The sequence below is a fragment of the Rattus norvegicus genome, chromosome 3 (assembly GCF_036323735.1).
Source record: "Rattus norvegicus strain BN/NHsdMcwi chromosome 3, GRCr8, whole genome shotgun sequence".
Lineage (NCBI taxonomy): Eukaryota > Metazoa > Chordata > Mammalia > Rodentia > Muridae > Rattus > Rattus norvegicus.
The window spans coordinates 92,245,819-92,271,707 of NC_086021.1; the positions used below are offsets into that span (position 1 = coordinate 92,245,819).

Genomic DNA, 25,889 nt, shown 5'->3' on the forward strand with positions numbered 1-25,889 from the left:
AGCTTTTTCCATTCTACATTATCTTTGACCATTGTGTCAATGATTTTTGGAATCTTCTGCTCCTGAGATTCTTTCTTCTATCTCTTGAATTCTATCGGTGATTCTTGTATCTGCAGCTCCTTTTTTCTTCCTTTGGTTTTCTATATCCAGGGTTGTCCCCCTTTGTGCTTTCTTTATTGCTTCTATTTCCATTTTTAATTCCTTCACCTGTTTGATTGTTTATTCCTGTAATTCTTTCTGGGATTTTTGCATTTCCTCTATACAGATTTCTGCTTGTTCATTTGTGTTTTCCTGCATTTCTCTAAGAGAGTTATTTATTTCTTTCTTGAAGTACTCCATCATCATGATCAAATGTGATTTTAAATCTAGATCTTGCTTTTTTGGTGTGTTTGGAATTTCAGTGTTTCCTTTGTTGGTAGAATTGGCCTCCAATGATGCCATGTAGTCTTGGTTTCTGTTGTTTGGGTTCCTGTGCTTGCCTCTTGCCATCAAGTTGTCTCTGGTGTTACCTTGTCCTGCTATTTCTGACAGTGGTTGGACTGTCCTATAGGCCTGTGTGTCAGGAGTGCTGTAGACCTGTTTTCCTGTTTTCTTTCAGCCAGTTATGGGATCAGAGTGTTCTGCTTTCAGGCATGTAGTCATTCCTGTCTACTAGTCTTCAGTTGTTCCTTTGGGCATGTGTCCTGAGTCTACCAGGCAGGACACTTGGAGCAGAAAAGTTGGTCTGACCTCTGGTCTGAGGCCTGGAGTTGCTTCTCAGAGCAGGGTTTCAGTTCTTCATGAGGGAAGCACCCAGAAGGGCCTGCCCCACCTTCGCTTGGTACCCTGTGCACAGTGGGCCCAGATGGCACTAGGCGTTTTCCTCTAAAGTCAGAAATGTGGGCAGAGTGTAGTCTCTTCTGGCTTCCCAGGCATGTCTGCTCCTTTGAAGGTCTAGCTCTTCCTTCCATGGGATTTGGGTGCAGGGAGCTGTTTGACCAGGTCCCTTCAGATCCAGGTGGTGTCTGGACCACAGCATTGAGTGCCCGTATCTTCCTGTTCCCAGAGGCCCTATACAATTTCTTCTTGGGCCAGGGAAGTGGGCAGGCGTGGGCAGTACTGACAGTCTCTCCTGCCCTGCAATCTCAGGAATGCCCATCTGTTTTGGCGGTGAGCTCTCTCTCCCTTGGGGTTTGGGCTATTATTATTATTATTATTATTATTATTATTATTATTATTATCATTATTATTATCATCATCGTCATCATTATTATTAAATCTTTTTTTACAGTCAAATCCATTTCTCCTCACAGTCTGCCATCTGACTGTTCTTCATTCCTTTCCTACTCCCCTTTCTCGAAGATATCCCCACCTCATCCTTTTATTCTCCTGGTGGTTTTTCAGGATATTTTTCTTTTTTTCCATATAAGCCTTGTGCTTGCATATTATGGCCTCTGAATTTCTGGGGGAATGAATGTGTGTGTGTGTGTGTGTGTGTGTGTGTGTGTGTGTGAGTGTGTGTGTGTGTGTCTGTGTCTGCATAGACATGTTTTTTGTCCTTTTTCTGTAGCTCATTTTATGTACTTTGTCCTAGTCTGTTTTTCTAATTGTTTGAGTTTACTGTTTTTTTTTCCTAATGAGGGAGAGAAAAAAGGATATGGATTTAGATGGGTAGGGAAGTAAGGTGATATGGCAAAAATTTGAAATAGGAAAAAGTAATAAGATTATATTTTACCAAATATTTCAATATGTAGTATGCAAAAATGCATTTGTGCAACAGGAAAAAAAGGAAAATAAAAAAGGATTTTCCATTTTACTAGATTACATATTTTAAATTATATCTTTATGATTAAAAACAAACAGATCAAGAACTCAACAGGACCCCCGTTGAAGGAATCAGAGAAAGAACTGGACAGCTTGAAGGGGCTCGTGACCCAATAGGAACCACAATGCCAAGCAACCAGAGCTTCCAGGGACTAAGCCACTACCTAAAGACTGTACATGGACTGACCCTGGACTCTGACCTGATAGGTAGCATTGAATATCCTAGTAAGAGCACCAGTGGAAGGGGAAGCCCTGGGTCCTGCTAAGACTGAACCCCCAGTGAACGTGATTGTTGGGGGGAGGGTGGCAATGGGGGGAGGATGGGGAGGGGAACACCCATATAGAAGGGGAAGGGGAGGGGTTAGGGGGATGTTGGCCCGGAAACTGGGAAAGGAAATAACACTCGAAATGTACATAAGAAATACTCAAGTTAAAAAAAAAAAAAACTCAAGGCCTATACCTAAACATAGTAAACATAATATATAGCAAATCAGTAGTCAACATCAAAATAGAGAAAAACTTGAAGAAATCCCACTAATGTCAGGAACTAGACAAAGCTGAACACCCACTGCCTACTTATTCAATATAGTATTCAAAATCCAAGCCAGAACAATCAATCAACAGAGGTCAAAGTGATAGAAATTGGAAAGGACGTAGGCAAAATATCACCATTTGCAGATAATATGGTAGTATACTTAAGTGACCCCAAAAGTTCCACCAGGAAACTGCTAAGCCTGTTAAACAACTTCCACGAAGTTGCATAAAATTAACTCAAACAAATCAGTAGTCTTCGTCTACTCAAAGAATAAATAAGCTGAGAAAGAAATTATGGAAATGACACCCTTCACAATAGTAACAAATAACATAAAATGCCTTGGTGTGATTCTAACCAAGCAAGTGAAAGATCTGTATGACAAGAACTTCAAGTCTCTGAAGAAAGAAATTGAAGAAAGATTTCAGAATATGGAAAGATTTCCCATGATCACAGGTTGGCAGGGTTAATGTAATAAAAATGTCCATCTTGCCACTCCAAGGCATATATACAAATGATGCTCCACTATACAACAAAGGCACATGTTCCACTATATTCACTGCAGCCTTATTTACAACAGCAAGATGCTGGAAAGAACTGAGATGTTCTCAATAAAAGAATGGATACAGAAAATGTGGTACATTTACACAATGGAGTACTACTCAGCTATCTGACTTCATGAAATTCATAGAAAAATGGATGGAACAGAAATATATCATCCTGAGTGTGGTAAGCCAATCACAAAAAGAAAAAAGCAAAACAAAACATGGTATGCACTCACTGATAAATAGGTATTAGCCTAAAAGCTCGAATTACCCAAGATACAGTCTACAGACTGCATGGCACTTAAGAAAAAGGTTGACCAAATTGTGGATGTTTCAGTCCTTCTTAAAAGGGGGAACAAAATTTTTCATAGGAGGAGATATGGAGACAAAGTTGTTGGAGCAGAGACTGAAAGAATGGCCCTTCAGAGCCTGCCCCATTTGGGGATCCACCTCATATACAGAGAGAGCCACTAAAACTAGACAATAATGATGAAGCCAAAGAGTGCATGTTTACAGGATCCTGATATAGCCATCTCCTGAGAGGCTCAGCAAGAGTGTGGCAAATACAGAGGCCAATGCTAGCAGCAAAGCATTGAATTGATAATGGGTTTCTTGTTGGAGGAGTTAGAGAAAGGATTGAAGTAGCCAAATGGGCTTGCAATCCTATAAGAGCAACAATGCCAACCAACCAGAACTCCCAGGGACTAAACCACTATTAAAGACTATATACATGGACAGACCCATGGCTCCAGCTGGATATGTAGCAGAGGATGACCTTGTTGGGCACAAATGGGAGGAGAAGCCCTTGGCCCTGCCAAGGCTTGACACCAAGGTTAGGGGAATGTCTGAACGGGGAGGAAGGAAGTGGGGGTGTTTGGGGAGGTTGAACACCTTTATAGAAGAAGGTGCAGAGAGATGGGATAGAGACCTTTGAATGGGAAACTGCAAAAGGGAATATCATTTGAAATGTAAATAAAACATATCCAACAAAAAACAATGCTGAAAATAAGAAAAAAACAAATTGTATGGATTAATATATTAACTTATTTTTCATCAGGAAAAATATTTTGCATAGTATATTGCAGTCTTTAAAACATATATTTAGGGATGGGGAAATGAAAAACTATAAGCGAATGCATTATATGAAAAATTATTTTCAGTAAAAACTCAGTTTCTTCAATATTTGAATACATGTAGATATGGCATAAAGAATTTTAGCTTTAACTAGTTCACAAATTGACCTATATGAATTGTAGTATATATGGCTATAAATAAATGTAGTAGACAAGGCAAGCATTTTATACTTATTGGAAGTTGCAGCTATATAGCCACATATAATCTCTTCTAGGTGACCAGTATTTTGTAGAAAATTCCTAGTTTTATATTTATATTCATTGAAATGTAAGTTTCTTTTCAATTCAGAAGTTATTTACATTGTAACATATATTACTGACCTATGTGATCAAGAAAAAATGTACTAGAAATTTTCTAAATTGTGGAAAGAAGCATATGGGTAAAGAAAAAAGGAAAACCACATGTTAAATGAATGGACAATAAGAGAAAACCTGAAATTGCACAATATGGGTTAGAAATGACAAAATTCAATTAATGTATGAATTACAAATGTTTTAAAATAATTACTTTAAGAAAAAAATTGAATAATAGGAATATAAAAATAGAGTCTAGAAAACACAGATACTAGATAAATCATAAATCCTTTCTAAAATATTGATGTATAATATTGTCAGTTTGTAAAGCAGCTTCTTATTAAAATGTGACTATATACATATTACACAATTTGAAGTAAAAATAATCTTGATCCTATGTCTGATAGATTTTATGTCAGTCAAGAAAACATAAATTTATTATCAATTAAATAATATAGACCAATAGAAGGGACCAGCATGTAGGCACATAAAAAAACCCCTGTGTAGGGTAACAGAGATACTTGTATTCATGGAATCCCTGACCAGCCAGCATAGGCAATAAGTTCATCCTGGGTTCAATAAGACAAGCATTCTCAAAAACTAATGTGCAGAAGAATACATAAGGACACCATACATCAATTATCCTTTTTCTCTTCCTCATGCATCTTCAAGCACATATGCATGGTCAAGCACACATGCATCCGAAAAAACAAAACCACATACATAGGACATGGATACCTACTACATACACACACACGCACGTTATACAATTTATTTTAAAACAATTTAACATACACAATTAATTGTATAAATGAAAATTAACAAAGAGTATTACAGTTAAGTAAGTCTAAGAATTGTATGTCCTTTACGGGTTAAATAGGTATACACGAAAGGGACAGTAATACATGTAGATATTGAATGTGATAGATTTACATTATGTCATGTCTAAAGCAACATATGAAAGAACTATTGATCTGCCCCAGTCACTAAGAAGATATTTGTTCACAGTTTGCTATGATAAAGAGATAATCAAATAGTAAAATTTCAAGTGAAAGAAAAATGATATTAATGAGTACAGAGAAAAATGACAAGCATTCAGCTTTTGACTGAAAAGAACGTGCTTTCGAGTGTCAATACTTTTTAACTTTTCAACTTCTGAGCTATAAATGTTTTCAAAATTGTCACTAGCATGTTATGATTTACAACAAAGTATGATTTTCCTATAACTTAATGCTACAGCAGACTTTTAGGTAAAATTCAAATTTGGAAATAATTGAGTATATTCTTTAAGGTAATTACATGCTTGTGAATTAAATTATCTAAAAGTAACTTATAAAACACCTCAGAATATTCTTGAAGAAATGATAACCCTTGAAAATACTTCAGTAGTTGAATTTATTAATCACAATAATCACAATTCATTAGTTTCTCAAATATATTAATTCCATCAATTTATCACATGTATGTGGAATTATTGTTTATGTTGTACTGCTGAAGTAACTTAATACTAAATTTAGTTTCTTGTGAAAAACTACTAAAGAAATAGACTTCAAATTATATGGTGAGTAATTTCTAAAAATATAGCCATTGCCCCTGAAAATAATCATTGCCTAAATTAACTTCTCATTATATTTAATCAAAAATTTAACATTTGAAATTTTATATGATCTGATTCTAAGAATTTTAAAAATATTTTCTTAAGTTCCAAATGCGTTATTCTTTAAAACAAAACACTCACACAAAACAAAAACAAAAAACAAACAAACAAAAAAAAAACAAAGCAAAGGACAAGTTTACTATATAAAATTCAAGCAGGGAAACTGACATCTAAAATTGCATTCTTGGAAATTACCAATCTATGCTTGTATAAGAGAAGACCCAAAGAAATAGACAAAATAAAAACAATTGTACTTGTCTGTAGAGACTCACCAAGGAACATGGAAGTATAAACAATGTGACTGATGATATATATCACTGTTATCTTAACTTCCTAGATCCTTGTCTCTTCTTCACTAATCTAACAACAGCACTTTTGACTTCTTTGTTTCTGAGACTATAAATAAGTGGATTTAGCATGGGGATCACAATTGTGTAGAAAATAGAAGCTACTTGATCCTTTCCTAAAGAATAGGACTTACTTGGCTTTAAATAAGTAAAAATCAGAGTGCTATAAAAAACAGTCACTCCGAGAAGATGAGAAGCACAGGTAGAAAAAGCTTTTTGCTTTCCTGAAGTGGAATTTATCTTCAAAATAGTAGAAAGAATGGATACATAGGATACAGATATTGTGATAAGGGAGCCCAGAATTGTGGAACCTGCAAAAATGAATATAATGATTTTAACTACATGTGTGTCACTGCAAGACAGAGATAGAAGAGGAGATGTGTCACAGTAAAAATGATGGATGATGTTGGTCTTGCAGAAATTCAGGCTAATCATGCCAAACACAGTGACAGAGGAATCCACAGCTCCAATTACATAGGAACCAGTGAGGAGAGCAAGGCATCACTGTGAAGACATAATAACTGGGTACTGTAAAGGGTTACAAATGGCTATGTAGCGGTCATAGGACATTGAGGAGAGCAGAAAACATTCAGTAGCTGCTAAGAGGATAAAAATGTACAGTTGGGTGAAACAATCTGTGTAGGAAATGGTATTGTTAGCTGTTAGGAGGCTCTCTAAAGTTTTTGGTGTGATGGCGGTTGAGTAACTGAGGTCAAGAAATGACAGATGTGTGAGGAAGAAATACATGGGAGTGTGAAGCCGAGCATCTAGACGGATGATCAGCATCATGCCTGTGTTCCCCAGCACAGTGACCAGGTATATCAGCAGAAACAGCACAGAGAGAGCCAGCTGGATTTCTTTTGAATCTGTCAATCCCATGAGGATGAAGTCTGGTTTATTTGTGTGATTCCAAGTGTTCATAGTCAACGATCCTAAAAGATGAGAAATCAAAGGTAATGCATTTGTTGTATGGTGACAGAGATGTTTGTGGACATGTTTGTAACTGTACTTTAATAATGACCATATAAACTAGAAAATTTAGATTTCCAAATAGGAGTGTTAAGCATAATATGATTATAATATTATAAGTGTGATTATGTGCTGTAAAACCAAGAAAACTAGTGCTAATCTAAATAATTTCTTTTTAAAAATTTAAACTACATGAAATGTTATGTATGTGCTGATATTATTTCCATATTTTTACTAGAAGATGGAAAACAATCAGTTAATGTATGAATTCATTGAACACAACACAAATTCACATTGAGTCCATGATCATGTTAAAATTGTGAGACATAAAAAGATCTTAGTCACATTCTTAGTCCAATAAATTTAAATAAAATGTCACACAGTTAATTGACAAAGATAGAAAACAACTTCATTATTTTCCAACTCTTATCAATATCAATTAACTCTTACTATATTTTTTGAAAGTTAATAGACTATATTAAGACAAACAAGTATTTAAAACTGGGTTATCTTCTGACAATTCCAAACAAATCTTAACTAAAATTATTTTATAAAGTTATGAATGATCACCAGTATAATCTCCTTCCATCCACTCTAAGTTTGCCACAATCCTGTTACTTTTGTACATGCAAATTATATGTGTACACATATACTTTAAAATATAATCTTTATTTGCTTCAACCTTTACAATTTTAAAAATGCTTACTCTCCATGCCAAATTTGCCAGAGAAAATACGGGGAAAATATTTCCAAAATCATGTGTCTGAAAACATTCAACTCCCAAATTTTTCCACAATTGAAATAGAAAGTTTACATAAAGATCTGAACACATCTGGCCTAGATTTTTGGTTTTCCTTGGTATTTCTTTTTACATTCTTTTGTGTAATCATTTTTTTTAAAAATCAGGTCTTTGTCAAAATCAATTTTAAAGGAAATTTATCATTTGAATGCATTCCATGTGTGAGTATATATATAAGGACCAAAGTCTGTGATTTTCTCTCTAGATTATGACTGTGGGAATTATCACGTAATGTCATGAGCATCATGCAACATGGTCATTCTCAGGAGGCAGTTTCCAAGCCAAGTTTATTGGCAAGCTTTCAAGGACTAGGGTCAAAGGACTAATTCACCAATCATTTTGCTTATTCCTGACAACCTTATAAAAAACAACATATTAACTGTTTATTCTGATGAGCTACATTTATTCAGTCTCATTAATTCATTTAATTTATAACATCATATTGATACAACATTCTACTCATGACATTTTTAAGAAGTGTGGATAGAAGGGAAACTTATTTTTTAAATGTAAAATGCTTACTTTGTTAAGATCATTGTTGTATAATATAAATATTGTTAGAAAAGTATTAAATTAAATGATTTTGCTAGAGTTAAAATATGTTGATTAAAAACAATAAAATCTGTGGTCTTATCACTGGTAAATGTATTTCTCACCTCTCATCAAGGAACTTTCCTTTGCAGTGGTAAGATAACACCACAGGAAATTACAACCTATGTAATTGTACTGTTCAGGAGCCCAGTCCAAACTAATAAATTAACAAAACAATTCAAGGCTAAGGTTCATGAATTATTTCAAAAACACAGGATAGAAATATTAGAAGGGTCAAAGAAATCAGGGATTTGTTATGAGAATTGTGTCCTTAAGGTATTGCAAGCTAAACTTATAAATTCCCTTCAAAAGGTCTGCTTAACATGAGCTGAACAAAATAATATGCCATCGTGGATATGGGAAGCCATTCCACTCTTTGACATGTAGCCTAATGACTGCACATGATACAATACAACAGTCTACCAGCCATGCTCATTCTTGCTCTATTGAAAATATCTAGGAAATTAAAAACCAACAAAGAAAAGAAAAGAAAAATCTGTGTGTTCTTCAACTGATGAATGGATAATGAAAATTTGACACATATTCACTAGCGATGTTATTCAATTCTAAGAAAATAAAATCACAAAGCTTCCAAGAAAATGAATGGAACTATCAAAAATCATGTAGAATCAGGTACATTATTAATTTATATCTAGAAAGATATATGCCTCATGCTCATGTTCTTTCTCATCTGAGCCTCCTAATTTCAGATCATAAGATGTTACTATATATCCATGATTAACTGAAGAACCTGGGGGAAAAATGGGAACATTGAGATTCTGGAGGAATAGGGAGCAAAGGAGAAGGAAATGACAGTGTACAAGTGATCTGTTGGGAGAAACAAGCTTCAATTGCAAAAGAGTATAAAATAAATATGGAAGGTTAGGAAGATAAAAAAGGGTAGAATGATAGGAGGAAGGATGTCTGATAATATTATAAGAAAATGCCAACCAACCAGAGCTTCCAGGGACTAAGCCACTACCCAAAGAATATACATGGACTGACCTTGGGCTCCAACGGCCTAGGTAGCAATGAATAGCCTAGTAAGAGCACCAGTGGAAGGGGAAGCCCTTGGTCCAAGATTGAACCCCCAGTGAATGTGATTTTTGTGGGGAGGGCGGTAATAGGGAGAGGATGGGGAGGGGAACACCTATATAGAAGGGGAAGGGGAAGGGTTGGGGGATGTTGGCCTGGAAACTGACCAACTGAAATTACATTACTGAAATGTAAATAAGAAATACCCAAGTTAATGAAGATGGAGAAACAAAAAGATTTTGGCTGGGCAATAAACTCAGATCTACTCCCCCCGAAAAAAGGAAAAATACATTTAAATATTTACCTAAAAATACTTACAATACATATAAACTTATATATAACCAAACATTTACTTAATATGATATATTCTGATCTGGCTGAAAATGTTTCTTCCAAACCTCAATGACCATTTAGCAAAAACTACATCAGGTGCAAGAAGTAATACATTATACTTGTTAATCAGGGTTGTCTGAGAGACAATAATAAAGGGTCTTAATATTTTCACTAGTTTCCTTAAGAAGTCAAAGTTCCTATTGGTTTTACTTGGTTTTTTGTTTGTTTGTTTTTTTGTTGTTGTTGTTTGTTTGTTTGCTTGTTTGTTTCATGTAGAAACATTATGGCATTTTTTTCAATAATGATTCTTTTTTTAATAGGGTATTTCTTATTTACATTTCAAATGTTATTTCCTTTCTCAGTTTCCTGTCCACCAACCCCCTAAAAACTCCTGCCTCCTTTCTATAAGGGTGTTTCCCTCCCTATCCACCCCCCAAAGTTCTTATTGTTGAAGACACCATGGACTGAAGACACAGGTCCCAGAGGAGCCTGAGACAAAACTAACAAAATGTCTCCTCTCTAGGAACTAGGTTTCTTGGTATGAGAAGGTGCTTTACAACCTTTAATGAAAGGCAGCAACAAAAAGAAGAAAGAAAGAAAGAAAGAAAGAAGGGAAGGAAGAAGAAAAGAAAAGAAGAGAAAGTAAAGAAAGAAAGGAAGAAAAGAAAAGAAAGAAAAGAGAAGAAAGAGAGAAGGGCAGCAACCAACATCTATGATATCTTTGAGCCACAGCAAGAAACAGAATGGAAAAACAAAGGAGCAGCAGCGACAACATCAACAAAAGCAACACACCTAATGGTGCATTAGTGGCACACAAATCATCGCAGTAACGAAAAGTTTTCAAATTGTATATAAGATTGAAACAGCAATAAAGTACCGATGCCTGGTCTAAACACCTAGACAGCATTGAAGATAGAATTAAGTTATAGATCTTGGAGAACCTACAACTCCAAAAATTAATAAACCAGTATAATTTTTAGCTATAACTTAATTAGTTTTCTTATGTCACAGGTAATCACCAATGATTATGGATATTTCAGTTTGCAACAGGCACAGATCATTCAAGAAAAATATTCAATCAAAATATTACCATTTCTCTTTTTTGATTAAATTTGATTAAATTTATTCCTTTATAAAATTAAAACCTTATCAAAACTATGAGAAATTGAGGAAAATGGTACAAAATATTTTGTTTGCAAGTTAATACAGTAAAAATAATACATCAATATTTTTTAAATTATTAGATATTTTTGTCATTAGCAAACAGAAAAAAAAATTGTCATAGCAAATCTAATCCCACAATATGTAGCTTCAGTTAATTTTATGGCACAGTAGTGCCTCCAAATAGCTTTTAAGAAAATAAATTTTATAGTTCTTTTTCTTTTTCTAATTAGATAATTTTTAATTACATTTCAAATGATATCCCCTTTTTTCCCACCCAACCACGCACCTTTCTACCTCCCTACACTGACATTCTCCTACACTGGGAGTTTGAGCCTTGGCAGGACCAAGAGCTTCTCCTCCCTTTGGTGCCCAGCAAGGCCATCTTCTGCTACATATGCAGCTGGAGCCATGGCTCTGTCCATGTGTACTCTTTGGGTGTTGGTTTAGTCCCTGGGAGCTCTGGTTGTTTGTTATTATTGTTCTTATGGGGTTGTAAGCACCTTCAGCTCCTTCAATACTTTCTCCTCTAATGGGGACCAAATTCTCAGTTCAATAGTTGGCTGCTAGCATTCACCTCTATATTTGTCATGCTCTGGTAGAACCTCTCAGGAGATAGCTATATCAATCTCCTATCAGTACGTACTTCTTGGCATCAGCAATATTGTCTGGCTTTGGTGACTGTATGTATATGGGCTAGATCTCCAGGAGAGGAAGACTCTGAATGGCCATTCCTTAGATTTCTACTCCAATCTTTGTCTTCATGTCTCCTCCTATGAGTATTTTTGTTACCCTTCTAAGATGGTCATTCTTCTTGAACTTCATGTAATCTGTGGATAGGATCATGGGAAAAACGAGCTTTTGGGCTAATATATATTTATCAGTGAGTATGTATGGGTATTTTTTGGGGATTGTGTTACCTTACTCAGGATAATACTTTCTAGTTCCATCCATTTCACTATGAATTTCAGGAAGTAATTGGTTTTAAGAGGTGAGTAGTACTTCATTGTGTACATGTACAACTTTTTCTGTATCCACTCCTCTCTTGAAATCCATATGGGTTCTTTCCAGCTTCTGTCTATTATAAATGAGACTGAATAAGGTGGAGAATTTGTCCTTGGTATACGTTAGAGTTATCTTTTGTGTATATGCCCAAGAGTGTTATAGCTATGCCCTCAGATAGTACTATGTCCAAATTTCTGAGAATGTACAGATTGATTTCCAGAGTGGTTGTTCCAGATTGCAATCCCACCAACAAGGTGTCATCATATCCTCACCAGCATCTGTTGTTACCTGAATTTTTTATATTAACCATTCTGACTGGTATGAGATGATATCTCAGTTTTGTTTTGATTTGCATTTCCCTGATGACTAAGGATATTGAACATCTGTTTAGGTGCTTCTCAGCCATTCGATATTGCTTGACTGAAATTATTTTTGGATCTGTACCCCATTATTTTGCTTTTTTTCTTTATTAACTTGAGTATTTCTTATGTACATTTCGACTTTTATTCCCTTTCCCGGTTTCTGGGCCAACATCCCCTAACCCCTCCCACTCCCCTTCTATACGGGTGTTTCCCTCCCCATCCTCCCCCCATTACCACCCTCCCCCCCAACAATCATGTTCACTGGGGGTTCAATCTTAGCAGGACCAAGGGCTTCCCCTTCCACTGGTGCTCTTACTAGTTTATTCATTGCTACCTATGAGGTTGGAGCCAAGGGTCAGTCCATGTATAGCCTTTGGGTAGTGGCTTAGTCCCTGGAAGCTCTGGTTGGTTGGCATTGTTGTTCATATGGAGTCTCCAGCCCCTTCAAGCTCTTCCAGTCCTTTCTCTGATTCCTTCAATGGGGGTCCCGTTCTCAGTTCAGTGGTTTGCTGCCTGCAATTGCCTCTGTATTTGCTGTATTCTGGCTGTGTCTCTCAGGAGAGATCTATATCCAGTTCCTGTCAGCCTGCACTTCTTTGCTTCACCCATCTTGTCTAATTGGGTGGCTGTATATGTATGGACCACATGTGGGGCAGGCTCTGAATGGGTGTTCCTTCTGCCTCTGTTTTAATCTTTGCCTCCCTATTCCCTGCCAAGGGTATTCTTGTTCCCCTTTTAAGGAGTGAACCATTTGCATTTTGATCATCCGTCTTGAGTTTCATATGTTCTGTGCATCGAGGGCAATTCAAGCATTTGGTCTTATATCCACTTATCAATGAGTGCATACCGTGTGTGTTTTTCTGTGATTGGGTTACCTCACTCAGGATGATATTTTCCAGTTCCAACCATTTGCCTATGAATTTCATAAAGTCATTGTTTTTGATAGCTGAGTAATATTCCATTGTGTAGATGTACCACATATTCTGTATTCATTTCTCTGTTGAAGGGCATCTGGGTTCTTTCCAGCTTCTGGCTATTATAAATAAGGCTGCTATGAACATAGTGGAGCATTTGTCTTTGTTATATGTTGGGGCATCTTTTGGGCATATGCCCAAGAGAGGTATAGCTGGGTCCTCAGGTAGCTCAATGTCCAATTTTCTGAGGAACCTCCAGACTGATTTCCTGAATGGTTGTAGCAGTCTGCAGTCCCACCAAAATGGAGGAGTGTTCCTCTTTCTCCACATCCTTGTCAGCATTTTCTGTCACCGGAGTTTTTGACCTTAGCCATTCTCACTAGTGGGAGGTGAAATCTCAGGGTTGTTTTATTTGGATTTCCCTTATGACTAAAGATGTTGAACATTTCTTTAGGTGTTTCTCAGCCATTCGGCATTCCTCAGCTGTGAATTAAAAAAACAAACAAACAAACAAAAAAAAAAACCTTTATCTGCTGGTCGTTCACACCTTGATTTGATTTTAACTCGTTTCAAAAAAGGAACAAATGAATAAAAAGCAGTTCAATCAGCCCTTGGAGCCTTGCACCTGTATTAGGAGCCTGGGTCAGCTGGAGAAGCTGGCCGGGGATGAGCGTCTGCATGAGTTGATTATTAGACTTAGCAGGTGACAAGGTGCTTCTTTTAAAATCACAGCTAGAAAAGTCATAATGGTGTTTGGTCTAAATATTGAAGATATGTGTAGCCACTTCAATTTTGTTTCTGATTGGTTCTAAATGTATAATTATTCTCTAAATGCCTTGGTTATGGACTATTGGGTTTATGTTATTGGATATGGCTAAAAAATGTAACATTGGTAACAGAAATTTGAGAAAAAAAGTGTAACATTGGTAACAAATTTGACATAAAACTGTTAATTTGTATGGAGTTATTCTAGACAACATGTGGCATGAGCCAATCTAGGGAAACAGGTCTAAACTGGGGCAATATTTTTATGGAACTCTTATCTTAGAAACCAAGCTTCTAAAAGATTTTAAGGGCAATGTCTCTTTGTTGAGGTATTGGAGACCACACCATCATGCATTCATATGTAAGAATTGACAGTCGAACCTTGTATAGACTCGGTGTCTTGGAGACTGGATTTTGGAGACTAGATTATTTGTTGGAGGTTGAGTTTTGCTTTCCAAAGTTTTTTGCCCCTTTTGCCGTTAGATAAGAATCAGACTGCAGCGTGGTTTAATTTGCCACGGGATTCATCTGGGCCCTGTAAAAGCTGAATGCCACCTGGATTTCTGGCTGGTGGCCGGCCAGACAGGAGGGGCCTACGCCGTCTCGACAGCCAAAGAAATTGGACTAGTGAATTTGACAATTTGATGGAGCAGCTGCGTGTGGCCATTGTAACCGTGAATTCCACAAGAGTTGATGCTTCTTTCGCAGAGGGACTATCTTCCTGGATCACATCTGCCACGACCCACTTCAAGGAGTGGGCGGGAATAATTGGGGTTGGCATGCTTTTGTGCAGAGGGATAGTGTTTATGCTATGGCTTGTGTGTAAGCTACGTGTCCAACAGCAACGTGACAAAGTGGTCATTGCGCAGGCCCTTGCAGCACTTGATGTGGGCTCATCTCCCTCAATTTGGTTAAATATGCTTGAGGATTGACAATGGGATTGTGTTCAGACAGCCCATGCACCCTGAGTCCTTTGAGACATTGTACCAGGATTGGGTGTCCTACACCTAAAGGTAGCCTTTGCACCCTGCAGTGTTAGTCCCATTGCAAGCAGGAAGGTACCTTGCCCTTGTCACATCCATTCAAGGTCTCGAACCCTGAGGGTCCTACAAGAGCCCAATGATTGATCGAACTTGTTCTTTATATTATTTGAGAGGGGGAGATGTTGGTAGCCACCCGTAGCAGCTGTTGTCTGTTAGTACAGGGCACAGCTGTTGTCCACCCCAAAGGATGCAGTGCACATGCGCAAGGGTGTGTTCGTGCCAAGTCTTTGCCCACCCCGGGGTGTGTCAATGAGATCACGGCTATGCGGCCAATCAGGAAGGAACACATTGCTTTGGGGGATATAAAGCTAATACTCTCTGGGGCCACGGTGTCTCTCCTCTTCAAGATGCAATAAACGCTTTGCTGCAGAAGGATCCTGGTGTCCGCGTGCGTTCTTGCTAGCGAGACGATAGTGCGGGACAGCATTGAATCTGTAGATCGCTTTTGGTAGAATGGCCATTTTTACTATACTAATCCTGCCAATCCATAAGCATGGGAGATCTTTCCATCTTCTGAGGTCTTCTTCAATTTCTTTCTTCAGAGGCTTGAAGTTCTTATTGTACAGATCTTTTACTTGCTTTGTTAAAATCACACGGAGGTATTTTATATTATTTGGCACTATTATGATGGGTGTTGTTTCCCTAATTTCTTTCTTGGCTTGTTTCTCTTTTGTGTAGAGGAAGGCTACTGATTTATTTGAGTTAATTTTATACCCAGCTACTTTTCTGAAGTTGTTTATCAGGTTTAGTCGTTCTCTGGTGGAACTTTTTGTGTACCCCATTTTTAATAGTGTTATTTGATTCACTGGAGTTTAACATCATGAGTTCTTGGTATACATTGTATACTATCCCTCTATTGGATGTAGGATTGGTAAAGAACTTTTCCCAATATGTTGGTTGCTGTTTTATCCTAAAGACAATATCCTTTGCATTACAGAAGTTTTGCAATTTTAAGCGGTCTCATTTCTTGATTATTGATCTTAGAGCATAAGCCATTGGTGTTCTTTTCAGGATATTTTCCCAGTGCCCATTTGTTTGAGACTCTTCTTCACTTTTTCTTCTATCATTTTGACTGTATCTGTTTTTTTGTGGAGGGCCTTGATCCACTTAGACGTGAGCTTTGCACAGAGTGATAAGAAAGTATTGATTTGCATTCTTCTACATGCTGAATTCTAGTTGACCCAGCGCCATTTGCTGAAAATACTATCTTTTTTCCACTGCATGGCTTTACTCATTTTTCAAAGATCAAGTGACTATATGTATTTGAGTTCATTTCTGAGTCTTCAATTCTATTCCATTGATCTAACTGCCTGTCTCTACAAATACAATACAGATTTTATTAATATTTTTCTGTAATACAGTTTGCGATCAGGGGTGGTGATTTACCCAGAAGTTCTTTTATTGTTGAGAATATTTTTCACTATCCTGGGATTTTTGTTATTACAAATGAATTTGCAAATTGCTCTTTCTAACTCTATGAAAAATTGTGGTAGAATTTTGATGGGCACTGCATTGAATCTGTAGATTGCTTTTGGCAAGATGGTTACTTTTCCAATATTAATCCTGCCATTCCAGAAGCATTGGAAATCTTTCCAATTCTGAGTTCAATTTCTTTCTTTAGAGATTTGAACTTCTTGCCATACATATTTTTCACCTGTTAGTTTAGAGTCATACCCATGTATTTTAAATTATTTTTGATTGTTGCATAGGGTGTTGTTTCACTAATTTCTTTGTCAGCCTGTTTATTATTTGAGTAGAAGAAAACTACTGATTTGTTTGAGTAAATTTTATATCCAACCACTTTGCTGAAGTTGTTTAGTAGGAATAGTAGTTCTCTGGTTGAACTTTTTTAGATCATTTATTTATACTATCATATTATCTACAAATAGTGATATTTTTATTCTTCCTTTTCAATTTGTAGCTCTTTGACCTCCTTCTGTAGTCTGCTTCCTCTGGTTAGAACTTTGAATATCATATTGAAGAAGTAGGGAGAGAGTGTACAGCCTTATATAGTCCCTGGTTTTAGTGGGAATGCTTCATATTTTTCTCCATTTAGTCTGATGTTGGCTACTGGTTTTCTCTAAATTGCTTTTGCTATGTTAAGGAACAGGCCTACATTTTCTGGTTTTTCTAAGACTTTTAACATGAAGGGTTGTTTGATTTTGCCAAATGCTTCCTCTGCATTTAATGAGATAATCATGTGGTTACTTTTTCTTGGAGTTCATTTATGTAGTGGATTACATTGATAAATTTCCATATAACGAACCATCCTTGCATTCCTGGGATGAAGCCTGTTTGATCATTATGACTGTTTATTTTGATGTGTGCTTGAATTTGGTTTTCAAGAATTTTACTGAGAATTTTTGCATCGATATTCAAAGGAGAACATAGTCTGAAGTTCTCTTTCATTTTTGGGTCTTTCTGGGTTTTGGGTATAGCATAATAGTGGCTTCATAGAATGAATTGGGTAGTGTTCCTTCTGTTTCAATTTTGTGGAATAGTTTGGAGAGTTCTGGAATTAGGTCTTCTATGAAGTTCTGAAAGGTTTCAGCACTAAAATGGTCTGGCACTGGGCCTTCTTTGGTTGGAAGACTTTAACTTTCAACCGAAAGTCATTAAGAAAGATAAAGAAGGAAACTTCATATACAGCAAAGGAAGAATCCACTAAGCTGAACTCTCAATCCTAAATATCTATACTCCAAATGCAAGGGTACCTACATTCATAAAAGAAACCTTACTAAAGCTCAGAGCACACATTGTACCTCACACAATAATAGTAGGAGATTTCAACACCAAACTCGCATCAATGGACAGATCATGAAAACAGAAATTAAACAGAGACATAGAGAAACTAACAGAAGTTATGAACCAAATGAATTTAACAGATGTTTATAGAACATTCCATCATCAATCAAAAGAATATACCTTCTTCTCTGCACCTCATGGAACCTTTTTCCAAAATTGACGATATAATCAGTCATAAAACAGACCTCAACAGATACAGGAATATAGAAATAATCCATAACATCCTATCAGATCACCACACACTAAGACTGGACTTCAGTAACAACAATAATGACAGAAAGCCCACATATACATGGAAGTTGAACAATGTTCTACTCAATGACAACTTGGTCAACAAAGGAATAAAGAAAGAAATTAAAGACTTCTTCGACCTCATACCAGTACTGTCCAAACTATTCCACAAAATAGAAACAGACTGAGCACTACCAAATTCCTTCTAGGAAGCCACAATTACTATTATACTGAAACCACACAAAGACCCAGCAGAGAAAGAAAACTTCAGACCATTTTCCCTTATGAAGTATTGAATATTTATACTCAATAAAATTCTTGCAAACTGATTCCAAGAACCCATCAAAATGATCATTGAACATGATCAAGTAGGCTTAATCCCAGGGATGCAGGGATGGTAATATATGAAAATCTGTCAATGCAACCCATTATATAAACAAACTCAAAGATAAGAACCACATGATCATTTTATTAGAAGCTGAGAAAGAATTTGACAAAATTCAACACTTTTATTCATGATAAAAGTCTGGAAAGATCAGGAATTCAAGGCCCATATCTAAACATAGTAAAAGCATTACACAGCAAACCAGTAGCTAACATCAAACTGAATGGAGAGAAGCTTGAAGCAATCCCAGTAAAATCAGGGACTAGACAGGGCTGGCCACTCTCTCCCTACTTATTACATATAGTACTCGAAGTTCTAGCCAGAGCAATCAGACAACAAAAGGAAGTCAAAGGGATTCAAATTGGAAGGGAAGAAATCAAAATATCACTATTTGCAGATGATATGATAGTGTACTTAAGTGACCCCAAAAGTTTCACCAGAGAATTGCTTAACCTGATAAACAACTTCAGCAATGTGTCGGGGTATAACTTAACTCAAACAAATCTGGAGCTTTTCTCTACTCAAAGGATAAACAGGTTGAGAAAGAAATTATGGAAATGAGACCCTTAACAATAGTCCCAAATAATATAAAATATCTTGGTGTGACTTTGACCAAGCAAATGAAAGATCTATATGACAAGAACTTCAAGTCTCTGAAGAAAGAAATTGAGGGAGATCTCAGAAGTTGAAAATATCTTCCATGTTCATGGATTGGCAGGATTAATATAGTAAAGATGGCAATTTTTCCAAAAGCAATCTACAGAATCAATGCAATCCCCATCAAAATTCCTACTCAACTCTTTATAGAGATAGAAAAAGCAATTTGCAAATTCATTTGGAATAACAAAAACCCAGGATAGTGAAAACTATACTGAACAATAAAAGAACGTCTGGGGGAATCACCATCCCTGACTTCAAGCAGTATTACAGAGCAATAGCCATAAAAACTGTATGGTATTGTTACAGAGACAGGTAGATAGATCAGTGGAACAGAATTGAAGACCCAGAAATGAACTCATACACCTATGGTCATTTGATCTTCGACAAAAGAGCTAAAACCATCCTAAAGAAGAAAGAAAGCATTTTTAACAAATGGTGCTGTTTCAAATGGAGGTCAGCATGTAGAAGAAAACTTAAGTCCAAGTGGATAAAACACCTCCACATCAAACCAGATACGCTCAAACTAATAGAAGAAAAAGTGGGGCAGAATTTAGAACACATGGGCACTGGGGAAAATTTCCTGAACAAAACACCAATGGCTTGTGCTCTAAGATCAAGAATCGAAATGTGTGACCTCATAAAACTGCAAAGCTTTTTAAGGCAAAAGACTGTCATTAGGACAAAGCGGCAACCAGCAGATTGGGAAAAGATCTTTACCAATCCTACTTCTGATAGAGGGCTAATATTCAAAATATACAAAGAAATCAAGAAGTTAGACTACAGAGAGCCAAATAACCTTATTAAAAATGAGAGCTAAACAAAACATTCTCAGCTGAGGATTTTCAAATGGCTGAAAAGGACCTAAAGAAATGTTCAACATCCTTATTCATCAGGGAAATGCAAATCAAAACAACCCTGAGATTCCACCTCACACTTGTCAGAATGGCTAAGATAATAAACTCAGGTGACAGAAGATCCTGTGAGGATGTGGAGAAAGAGGGACACTCCTCCATTGTTGGTGGGATTGCAAACTGGAACAACCAGTCTGGAAATCAGTCTGGAGGTTCCTCAGAAAATTGGACATTACATTACCTGAGGACCCAGCTGTACCTCTCCTGGGCATGTACCCAAAAGATACTCCAACATTCAATAAATACACATACTCCACTATGTTCATAGCAGTCTTATTTGTAATAGCCAGACACTGGAAAGAACCCAGATGCCCTTCAACAGAGGAATGGATTCAAAAACTGTCATACATCTACACAGTGGAGTACTACTCACCTATCAAAAACAATAACTTCATGAAAGGCATAGGCAAATGAAATGAACTAGAAAATATCATCCTGAGTGAGATTGCTCAATCACAGAAAAACACACTTGATATGCACTCATTGATAAGTGGATATTAGCTAAAAAGCTCGAATTATCCAGGATGCAATTCACAGACCACAGACCACAGGTAGCTCAAGAAGAAGGATGACCAAATGCCCATGCTCCCACTCCTTAAAAGGGGAAAAATATTAATAGGAGTGCATATGGAAGCTAAGATTAGAGCAGTGACTCAGGAATGGCCATTCAGAGCCTGACCCACATGTGACCCCATATATACACACACACGCACACACATACACAAACACACACACACACACACACACACACACACACACACACACACACACACACTGCCACCAAAACTAGATAAGATTGATGAAGCTAAAAATTGCATGCTGGAAGGAACCATAGATAGATCTCTCCTGAGAGTCACATCCAGAGCATGTCTAATACAGAGGTCAATGCTAGCAGCAGACCAGTGTACTGAGAAAGGACCCCCTTGGGGGGGCAGAATTAGAGGAAGTATTGAAAGAATTGAAGGAGCTTGCAACCCCATAAAAACAAAAATGCCAACCAACCAGAGCTTCCAGGAACTAAACTACTACTGAAAGACTATACATGGACTTACCCAGGGTTCCAAGTGCATAGGTAGCACAGAATAGACTTACTGGGACAACAGTAGAAGGGGAAGCTCTTGGTCCTGCTATGGTTGGACCCCAGTGCAGAGTAATATGGGGAGGGCAGTAAGGGAATACCCATATGGGGGAGGGGGAAGGGAGGGGATGGGAGCTTATGGACAGGAAACAGGGAAGGGGAATAACATTTGAAATGTCAGTAAAGAAATTTATATAAGAAAAAGATTTAAAAAATAAGGACTTGTATTTCTTTAGGAGTCATGGGACTGTTTAGAATATTTTTCTGATCCTGATTTAACTTTGATACCTGGTTTATCACTAGGAAATTGTCCATTTCATCTATATTTTCTAGTTTTGTGAATATAGGCTTTTGTAGTAGGATCTGATCATTTTTGGATGGTCCTCAGATTCTGTTTTATGTCTCTCTTTTCATTTCTGATTTTGTTAATTTGGAGACTGTCTCATGCTCTTTGGCTAATCTAGCTAAGGGTTTATCTATCTTGTTGATTTTCTCAAAGAAACAGCTCCTGTTTTTGTTAATTCTTTGTATTGTTTTTTTTTCTTTCTGCTTGGTTGATTTCAGCCCTGAGTTTGATAATTTCCTGCAGTCTATTCCTCTTGGGTGTATTTGCTTCTTTTGTTTTAGAGATTATTTTTTTATGTTTATGCCAGTATTTTATTTAGACAGGGTGTCTCATTGTGTAGCCCCGCCTGGCTTCACACTGCTTCCTGAGTGGGCTTCCACATCCAGCATACATGCCAACATGTTATTAGTTCCTCCTCATGTTTAATTTGTTCAACCTTTTAGCCAATGTTCAGGTTTTACCTCTATTTACAAACCTGATGGTACAGTCATAGTCCTTGAGCTACTACCATTCTCAAAGGAGATCAAGAGGCTTTCAGAATTTTATTTTAAAAAAATGATCCAGAATGGATGAAAAAGGAACAATCATCAAGAATATAGATGTCAGACATTGGCCACCCAAGAGGGTAGCTGGAGAAGTATGCCTTAGGCCCATGAGAGGCTTGTATAATTCTCGATAGAACACTTTAAGTTATGGCTAACACAGCTGTTATCCATTGACCTATCTTCTGCACCTATAGAACATGGCACAGAGTGTTTAGTCTTGCATGGCATCAGTTGAAGGAGCAAATGTACACACAGGTCACTTATAGCAGTGCTCTTGGTCAACAAGCATCTGCATATGATCTCAATTCAAGGTCCATGATAGCTTACCTCTACTGCATGTGAAATGGGCTTCCATCTTGAAAATGTAGCTACTTCAGCACAAACCAGATTTACCTAATAATGATTGGTACACAGCCCCATCCCACCCCTTTACGTGCAGCTGAAAACAGCAGGCTAGTTACATAACAGTGAACTGCTATTGCTGACTTTATTACCATTAAATGAGTTATAGCTATTGTCACTGGATTTATATATTAAGGAAATTATATATAGAATACTGCAAAGATACATTAAAAAGACTGAAGTTTGCCCCTTTTCTGTTCAGGAAGTTCCTTTACTCCCAAGCTTCATAGTATGTTGTCCTGGCTCCACAATGCACTGCCACTCTTACTGTTTTTCTTCCTTCTGATCTTCCTTCTGTTCCCCAGTGCTAGAACTTCCAGAACCTTCCCGTTCAGATGCCATCTTTTAATATGCCATTTCTAAGAGTTTCAATGATGCCTTCTGAAGGGAAGATGCCGCCTGCCTAATGTTTTCTCCTGTTTCACTGTCCTTTCGAGCAAGGAGTTCTCTCATTTTGGAAGTCTCTTCCTTTAGCTTGTTGCACTCGTCAGCAGGCTTCGTTTCTGTGTCATGAATAATTCCTTCAGCCATATTAAGTGCTTCAACACGTTCCTTCTTTCTCTGGTCTTCTTCAGCATACTTCTCTGAATTTAAACCATATTTTCAATATCATCTTTGCTTAATCCATCAGAAGACTGGATTACAATCTGTTGCTCTCGTCCTGTCCCTTTATCTTTGGCAGAAATGTGCACAATCCCATTTGCATCGATGTCAAATGGAACTTCAATCTGAGGCACTCCACGAGGGGCTGGGGGAATTCCAATCAAAGTGAACTGGCCTAAAAGTTTGTTGTCTCCGGCCATCTCTCTTTCCCCTGACACACTTTAATCTCTACTTGAGTTTGTCCATCAGCAGCAGTAGAAAACACCTGGCTCTTTTTGGTTGGAAAAGTGGTGTTCCTATTAATAAGCTTGGTAAAAACACCTCCCAGTGTCTCAATACCTAGAGAGAGGGGAGTGACATCCAAGAGTAGCACATCTGTAACATCACCAGCCAACACACCCCCTTGAATGGCAGTTCCAATGGCTACAGCCTCATCAGGATTAACAGCTTTACTCAGGGCTCTGCCACAAAGATCTTGCACAGTCTGCTGAACCTGGGCATCCTCGTCATGCCACCATCCAGAATCACTTCTCCTATGTCACTCTTGCTGACTTCTGCATCCTGCATAGCTTTCTGACACGGAGCAATAATTCTCTTGATTAGATCTGTGACAATGCCTTCAAACTGAGCTCGAGTCAACTTCATATTCAAATGCTTTGGTCCAGAAGCATCCATTGCATCCATTGTAACGTATGGCAAGTTGATGTCAGTCTGTACAGATGAGGAGAGCTCACATTTAGCCTTCTCAGCAGCTTCCCGAACTCTCTGAAGTGCCATGCTGTCTTTGATCAAATCAACCCCTGTCTCCCTCTTGAACTCCTTGACAATGTGCCGTAATAAACCTTGGTTAAAGTCTTCACCTCCTAAGAAAGTGTCCCCATTGGTGGATTTCACCTCACACACTCCTTTGTGAATTTCTAGGATAGAAATATCAAAGGTTCCTCCATCGAAATCATACACAGCAATGACTTTATCTTCGGATTTGTCCAGACCGTGAGCCAGAGCAGCAGCTGTAGGCTCGTTGATCACTCGGAGCATGTTTAGCCCAGATATCTGGCCAGCATCCTTAGTGGCCTGTCACTGTGAGTCAAGCAGCTATTGTATGCTCTCTCCAGTTTCATTTTGGAGGCACTCACAGCTGTGTGTTTTCCTCCTTAGTACTGCTTTCTTTGTATCTCATAATTTTGGGTATGTTGTGACTTCATTATCATTAAACTCTAAAAAGTTTTTAATTTCTTTCTTCATTTCTACCTTGACCAAGTTATCATTGAATTGAGTGTTGTTCAGCTTTCATGTGAATGTGGGCTTTGTGTCATTTTTTTTTGTTATTGAAGGCAAGCCGTTGCCCATGGTGATCTGATAGGATGCATGGGTTTATTTCAGCATTCTTGTATCTGTTGAGGCCTTTTTTGTGATCAATTATATCATCGGTTTTGGAGAAGATACCATGAGGTGCTGAGAAAAAGGTATATTCTTTTGTTTTAGGATGAAATATTCCATAGATATCTGTTAAAGCCATTTGGTTCATAACTTCTGTTAGTTTCTCTGTGTCTGTATTTAATTTCTATTTCCATGATCTGTCCATTGCTAAGATTGGGGTATTGAAATTACCTACTACTATTGTGTGAGGTGCAGTGTATTATTTGAGTTTTAGTAATGTTTCCTTTATCAATGTAGGGGCCTTGCATGTTGATCATATATAATCAGGATTGAAAATTCATCCTGGTGGATTTTTTCTTTGGTGAATATGAAGTGTCTTCTTTATTTTTTGATAAGTTTTGATGGAAAATATAACATTTATGTTTGTACCAGTCTACATTTTTATTCACTGGAGGGAATTTCTCAACATAAATATCGCTACTGAATTGAATGTTGAATTTACTGAATTTTACAGTATAATTTAAAAATTATTCAATTTTAAGGAATTGGAATTAAATAGGAAAATTAATGAAGACATTATTCATATTCAAGAAGAAAAGCAAGCAAGCTAGTCATCACATATTTTGGAAGACAGTTAATATTTTAAAAAATAGTAGCAGGGAATAGATGTGGAATGATATTTGCCTACGTGTGGAGTAGGCATTCAGTTAACATATATATACTGAAAGGAAATATTTATGTATTCCTAGTGAGTTGAATGTAAAGTTCTATTTTTTAATTTAAAGAGATTTTATTTCTATCTGTATTTGAGACGAGGTTTCTTTATGTAGCCCAGGTTGTCCTGGAACTGGATATATTGATAATTCTTGACCTTAAACTCACAGAATCCCACCTGCCTCTTACTTCCTGGGTTTAAAGGTGTGTACCTTTATATTTTTTCTTTTATTTTCTCCTTTGCATATTATTGTTCCCCCTTCTAAGAAGCTCTGAAGCAGTCAAATTTAGGAGTTACTTCTTCAGCTTCATGTGTTTGGTGAATTGTATCTTGAATATTTCAAGCGTTTGGGCTAATATCAACTTATCAGTGAGTACATGCCATGTATGTACTTTTGTGATTGGGTTACCTCACACAGTACGATATTTTTTAGTTCCTTCCACTTGCCTAAGAATTTCATGAAGTCATTGTTTTTAATACCTGAGTAGTATTCCATTGTGTAAATTTTCCACAGTTTCTTTATCCATTCCTCTGTTCAAG

General features: G+C 37.1%; 2 pseudogenes; both read right to left on the reverse strand.

The window, feature by feature from the left end:
* On the reverse strand, positions 6,285 to 7,232 carry Olr521-ps (olfactory receptor pseudogene 521; annotated as a pseudogene).
* LOC134486322 (stress-70 protein, mitochondrial-like) lies at positions 22,457 to 25,337 on the reverse strand (annotated as a pseudogene).
* Positions 25,338 to 25,889: the final 552 nt, after the last annotated feature.